General features: G+C 42.5%; 1 protein-coding gene and 1 pseudogene across 1 annotated transcript in view; one reads left to right on the forward strand and one right to left on the reverse strand.

Moving 5' to 3' along the window:
• The window catches only part of COL26A1 (collagen type XXVI alpha 1 chain), a 186,979-nt gene that overhangs the window by 67,365 nt on the left and 112,447 nt on the right, over nt 1-7,167 (reverse strand). The gene's annotated exons all lie outside the window — the stretch shown is intronic.
• On the forward strand, nt 5,173-5,354 carry LOC111746534 (annotated as a pseudogene).

A 7,167-nucleotide genomic window follows, 5' to 3' on the forward strand; every position in this document is an offset into this window, starting at 1 on the left:
GGGCAGAGAGAGCCCAAGCAGGACAGCAGTAAGTAGTCACAGCCTGATAGAACACAAGCAGAATGGAAGCCATCCAGAAGTTCACACCTTCTCTTCAGCCTCCCCGGTATCAACTGCCCTGGAGGCAGGAGGCCCCGAGATCTGCCTAGACAATGCACCCATGGGCTCAGAGCCCAAGATGTGTGTGCCAGGTCTGTGGCCCAAGGCACAGGACACAGAAGAGACTCTAGTGTCTCCCCTATCCTCATGGCCTGATCAGAGAGGACTCCCAGGGACCTGGGTTCCCAGAGGCCTGGGTGCTTTCCTCTAATTCATATGAAGGCACCCTGTGGGCTGGCAGCAACCCTGACCACCTGCTCAAAAAACAGGTATAATGGACCCACTGCAGCTAGGGGCATGGTAGGCCAGTATTGGACACAGCTCTGCCCTCAGCAACACAATTTTCAGACTTCTCTGGAACTTGCACATGTCCACAACACTTCATTTCTCTCTTTCAGCTTAGTGATGGCTCTGGGCAGGGAATGCCAGCTTCAGCGAGGGGCCATGACCCTCCCAGGCTCAGCTGTGAGCCTCAGGTCCAGGCCTGGTGGCTCCAAGGGCAGTGTCCTTACTCACATGGCCTTGCCCTCCTCCAGGAGGCACCTCCCTGAAGTTTTGTCCTGTTTGAATACCCAGAGTCTCAGTTCTTCTCTCCAGGAGCTCAACAACCATGATCCAGTGTCTAGGACCAGTCCCGCCAGGTTTGTTCATGCTAGGTTGTTAGAACACCTGTGCTCCTCCCCCCAGCCCCACATCCTCTCAGATTCCTTTGTCAGTTCCCCCACCTCCACCCCCCAGCACCCTCTGGCCTCTTCTCCCAGGCCTGCCTGGAATTCCTTTAATTTGGAATTGTCAACCGGGTTCCTTTCCTCCTCCTTCAGCCTGAGACTGTGCTTGGGTTCCCGGTGCCTGTCTGATGACCACGAGGGCAAACGTAGGGCTCCGGCCTCCCTGGAGATTGCCCAAAGGCTTCAGAATTAATAGTACAGTCTGATTCCAAAATAGCATAAATTACATCCTGGAATCCATTACGTTCTGATCTGTTAGGCAGGAGGAAACGTGGTCTGTAGCAAAATAAAAGACATCCTGGAACCCATTATGGACTCGATAGAAGACAAAGGCAGTGAAAAAGGACATTATGGGATCGACGTGCCTAATAAACGACGTGTTGGCATCCCCCTTCCACCGGGCCGCGGATTAACAACAGATGTACTACACTAATGTCGATTTGTATGCTAATTTAAAACAACTGCGTGGCCTTTGCAGACAGGAATTCCATCAATGCAGCCCGGTTCTGTTCCCCACAGCTGCTGGTGGCAGAGGCAGAGGCCGGCTGGTGGGAGTTGTCTCCGGCCTGCCCCTGTGGGGGAACCCCAGCTCGGGGGTTTCAGAGCCCCAGCCCCTTCTCTCCTCAAGTTCTTTGCTGAGCCTGACCTGTGAACCCCAAGACTCAGTTTGAAGAGTCCTCATGGGGTAGGACACAGAGAGCTTTGGGCTCTGGAGGGGACATGGCACCAAGAATTCTGCTGGTTCTTCCATGGAGCTGACAGTCACTGATCATTCGTTTCCCAAGGTTCAGCCATGCCTGGCGGGTGAAGACAGATCCTGGAATTCCAGAGAATCTCAGACCCGCACCACCATCTGGGATGAGAACTGGAGGCTGGGGGAGAGGATCTAGACATCTCAAAGTCACATGGATGCTGCGGCCAGCTTAAGCACCAACAGGTTTGTGGGAACCTACTCCTACAGATGCCAGAAGAGTCAGTTCTGTCCCACCAAAGATCCTTTCCTGAGGCCTCTTCAGGGCCAGGCCCCATCCCAAACACTAGGAACACAAATGAATCAGAGGAAGACCTCAGCATCTTGCCCAGCAGCCATATAAACAAAGGTAGCTGCAGGTCAGAGACAGAGGCTGGGACAAGCTACAGAGCACCACAGAGAAGGAAGTGATGAGGACCACATCCTCTCAGGTCCATTACCTCCCAAAGTGTATGGCCCATGGGAGCCTTGGTGGCCCCTACAGCACAATGACCTATCACACAAACAACCTAAACTCACACTATCACATGGCATTCATGCCCCACTATGGAAAATGTCTCCAACTACACATATGTCTGGGACGGCAGGGCGAACACCTCTGAAGCAGTGGGGCGAACACCTCACACAGGTGAGCTGGAAGGCTGATCAGGCACCCCCACTCCTGGGCTCCATTGAGAGATAGCATCACCTCTTGGTGACATGTCCAGAGCTGACTTCTGGGCCACTCTCACCTACCTGCATTTCTGCTTGTCCTTCTCTCTCTGGCTCTTTCTCTGACCAAGTAGAAATACATAATATGAAGTCAGAAGGTAAAAGCCAAATTTTGGCTCTACCACTAATTAGGTATGGCATTTTGCATGAGTTCTTTAACTTCTCTGAGCTTTGGTTTCTTTAAATGCAAAACAACCTTGAGGCGCTGCTAAGGATTGACAGAGGATGTGTACATAGCACAGTGCTGGATACTTAGAAGATGTTTGAGAAAAGTTCACTTCCTTCTATTCTGCCTGTGGCAGAAACAGATGTAGTCACCCAAAATCCCATTTTCTTCTCTACATTTACTCAAAAACCTAGAGTTGACCAGGGCCATGTGACTAATTTAGCTGATAAGTTGTAAGAGGTTGAGGCAATGAAACGTCCAAGTGCAATGTTCCGATTTCCCACCAGTTTCAGAGAGTACAGCTACAAGATGGTGGCACTTCTGTCAACCTGAAGCCCTAAGGAGTTCTGTAATGTTGGGCCCTCCACTGACCATGTAGCTTGACCAAAAAAGAAACTTTTGTTGGGGTTAACCCCCTGACATTTTGGAGCTGTTTGTTACCAAAGTGTAACCTAGTCCATCCAGACAGTTACAACATCCTACATCATGGGGTTATTATAGGGATGGTATGACATTGTATGTATTAATGTAACTAGCATGACATGAAAACACAAACTTTTAGTTTCATTGCTTTCTCCCCACCTTCTTCTCAGGATAACTTTGGCACAGTTAAAGATCACACTTGCATTGGGAGAAAATCAGCTATTTTCAAAGGCCTCCGTCTTGGTGACACAAAAAAATAGACATGTGCCATATAATGATGTTTCAGTCAACAATGGACTGCATATGAGATGGTGGTCCTATAAGATTTTAATGGGGCCGAAAAATTCCTATCACCTATTGCTCCTGCGAGCCTGTACAGCATGTTACTGTACAAAACAGCAAAAGATTAAATGAAACACAATAGAAAATGAGGCAATTAAGAGACAAGGTACATACGAGATGTATGAGGCTACTGCTGGTATAAAATGGCATGCTATTTTACTGCAAATTTTTATTTATTTTAATAAGTAGAAAGAGTATACTTTAAAATGACAATGAAAAGTCTAATATAGTAAATACAAAAACCAGTAACATAGTTATTTATTTCCTTTATCAAATATTATGTACTGTACATGATTGTATGTGTTATCCTTTTATACGACTGGCAGTGCAGCAGATTTGTTTACACCAGCATCTCCACAAATGTGAGTAATATGTTGCACTAGGATGTTATCACGGTTACAACGTTTCTAGGTCTGTATTAGGCTACAGTCACCCTGGTTTATGAAAGTGCACTCTATGATGTTTGCACAAGGACGAAATCACCTAACAATACATTTCTCTGAACGTCTCCCCATCGTTAAGCAGCATATGACTGTATCAATAGAGAGAAAAAACAGATATGATATCAATGTAATAATCATTATCGTTAGCATTTATCAAGCACTTATCATGTGGCTAGATTGTTTACGTAAATCTTTACCTAATCCTGGTAACATTTGGTAGAAGACATCATTCCCACTTAATAAATGAAAAAAATTGAAATCAAGGAAGTTAAGTAGAGATCTCCAGTTCTAACATGATGGTATAGAAAGAAAATCAGAAAAACCTCTTGCTACAAATACTTAGAAATGCTAGGTAAATATAATAACAATTATTTTAAATGCAGAGCTGAGTTCTCAAGAAAGAAAGGAGGCACTTATAAGAATAAAGAGGAAACTGAAAATAGAGTAGCTACTACAGCAGATGCTGTAACTAACCTTGGAGTGGGGAGGGCAGGGGGCAGGGGGAGAGATATCACCAGAGTAACCCAGATGCTTCGATGTGGGGTTTTCACACCCATGTGCTTTGAGGGTCCACAGAATTAGGAAAGGGAGCACCCTCCATGAAAGTTTTGCTAGAGGACTATCTGCCAGTCATAGAGAGGGGATAATAAAGCTTCTCCCTTTTATCTAGGTTTAAATAGAACATCTCTCCTGATACATCCAAACCTCAGGTCTGTACCTTGTGTGGATCTGGGGTTTGAATTAATCTTAGAAACTCACAAGAATTTATCCAGAAACCCACAAACCAAGAAATTAACATAAAAATCTATTCCTGCACAGCAATACTCTGGAATGCCTTGTAAAACTTTGTGGAAGAATGGTTCCACAATCCAGGCAACAAGGGATTCTCACAGGAAAACAAGCTGTAACAAAGATGAGCTCACCATAAAAAAATTACAAAACAAATAAGGAAATAAGCTACCACGAGTGAGATACCATGAGCAAATAAGACAATAGAAAAGATTAAACCCCGACAACATGAGAAAGTATAATTCCGATATGAAAGAAAATATAAAATATATATAAAATAAAGATATTTAAAAATATTGGAGTTATAAGGAAGCGTTGAAATAGAACAGAAATAAAAAATAACTATATACAACTTGTAGAAATTAAAAATATAATAATTAAAGATAAAAATTAAATGAATAGGTAAAAGGCATATTAGACTGCTGATGATAAGATTAATAAATGAAAGCTAGATGTGAAGAAATTGACCAAAAGGCAAAGGTGAAACAAGAAATAGAGACAATGAGTGGTTAAGAGACACGGAGGATTTATCTGTCTAAAAGGAGTTCCAGCTCGCCATTCCCATGATTGTTTCTTGGAAGGTATAGTCATGTGGAACCTGTTAGCCTCAGCATGCGGAACTCCAGGAAGAGAATATTTTAAGTCAGATAAAATTATACATTTATCATTTCTTTGAAACCTTCAGTGCCCAAAATCTAGCCACCTCAAAGTTCCAACATCATGACCTCAGTCTTAGCACAGTGGTTCTTAATCCTCATTTCACTGTTTTTGGTGCTGCCTGTTGTTGAAGCAGTAAAAGTTGGAGATGCAATTGCTCTCTTGTTAGGTGTGATTCTCAGCATTACACAGGCACTTGTGCTTTTGGGGGGGTACGTGCATGAAAAAGAAATGGACAGATGTGACTGAAGGGCCTACTGAATCAAACTTTGCCTGGAAAACATTTGTGCTATTTAGGTTAAAAACTGAGCTTTGGTGTTTGAAAGAAACGGTAAATAAGGTAATTTTACATTCTTAGTTGTTTCTCTATAAATGGGAATAAATTCATACATGGTAAATGGAATAAAAGTTTTTTCACAAGAAGTAATGCACTGAAAAATGAAGTCTATGATTTATATTTGCTAGTTAGAAAGAGGGTCAAAGAAGTGGGATGGCTGAAATTTAGATAAGTAATGTTTCATAGTCTCAGAATTCTCAAAGCACATAAAATTGGAAAAAGGAAACTCTTGCCCAGAATCCTAGGAAGTTGCCACTATTCAGCTGTATTGCTCAGGAGGTTTTTCTTCATATTTTTATTAGATTTTCGTTTTGTTATCTCCCAAGTTAATATTGTACTTAGATATCAAATACAGACACTCAAAATTAAAACTTTTATTTCTTTGGGGGGAAAAAGTTTAGAAAAATATATTCAATGTATCTAACACTGAAGTGGAGAAAAGATTTAATGTAAAAAAATATTTCATATTGACATTGAAATGGAGAAGAGATTTAATGTTTTTTGAAAAAACCTTTATATTAACTGAGCAACAGCCCCATGGTGAGAAATACTATATTAAATATAAATCCTTATGTTATAAAAATATAAATTAATAAGTAAATAAATAAATAAAAATAGAAGTTCCAGAAGCAAAGCAAAGAAAAAATGGTAAAAAGGCAAAACGGCTTGGGTTTTTCTGGAAATGATTTAAAAATATGTGAATCCTCATATATCAAGAATTCAAGGATTTCAATGAATCCCAAACAGATAACTATGGAAACTGACCCATATCTAGACAAATAAGTGAATCTGCAGAACAAGTGAATCTCACATTCGGCTAATGAGGAAAATCAAATTATCTCCAAAAACAACTTCAGTAGACATCTAAACAGCAACAAAAGAGGCCAGAAGATAATGGTATAATAGCTCCAAAGTGCAGAGGAAAAATGATTATCGACCTAGAATTTTATGCCCAGCTAAAGTATCATTGAAGAGTAATGAGTTAATGCAATTATTTTTGGTAAAACAAAAACTTAAAGAAGCTAAAACTCAGATGCATTAAGGGAATGCAAATCTTTCAAATCATATATAATTTCTCATCCATCAGAGTTCAAAAAAAAGTCCTGTCTGGAGGGGGAAAAAATGGCTTAGATGATAGAGGCTCTGTTCATCCCTCTGGCAACCAAATCAAAGTTGTGACGGAAACAAGGAGCAAGCAGCAAAGAAAAATAACCTAGGATCTAAATGAATAAGCCATACAACTAGGGAGAAATCCAAGAAATCACCCTGCAATGGCAAAAGGTAAGACAGAGTGAAGACTCAGGGCTGCCCAGTCAGGAGCGGCTGAATGAGATGGAGGCTGAGGCAGCGGCAGAAATCCCTTAAAGGGGCCGCGTCTGTGAGCAGATTTTCGCAGTGATGGACCTACTCGTTCTGAGCACAAGTGCCAATTTGGCTGCACGCAGTGGGCACCAGGGACTTACAGGGAGATATTGTCGGAGTGAGGGCCGAGGGGAGACTCGCTCTGTATAGAAGTGCCAGCAGTATCCATTGTTCCCTGTTGAGCCCTCCCCCCTCCCAGTGCACGGACCCAGCGCCGCCATAGCTGTGACTTCATCAAACTGAATAACAGAGGATGCTCCATCCAGAGGATTCCTTGAAACCCCGCCTCCCTCAATTCATGGCCCCACCCAAACCACAACCAGATATATCTTCAGCAAGTCAGGTGCTCCTTGCTGAGC

Source organism: Pteropus vampyrus, unplaced genomic scaffold, assembly GCF_000151845.1.
Source record: "Pteropus vampyrus isolate Shadow unplaced genomic scaffold, Pvam_2.0 Scaffold193, whole genome shotgun sequence".
Classification (NCBI taxonomy): domain Eukaryota; kingdom Metazoa; phylum Chordata; class Mammalia; order Chiroptera; family Pteropodidae; genus Pteropus; species Pteropus vampyrus.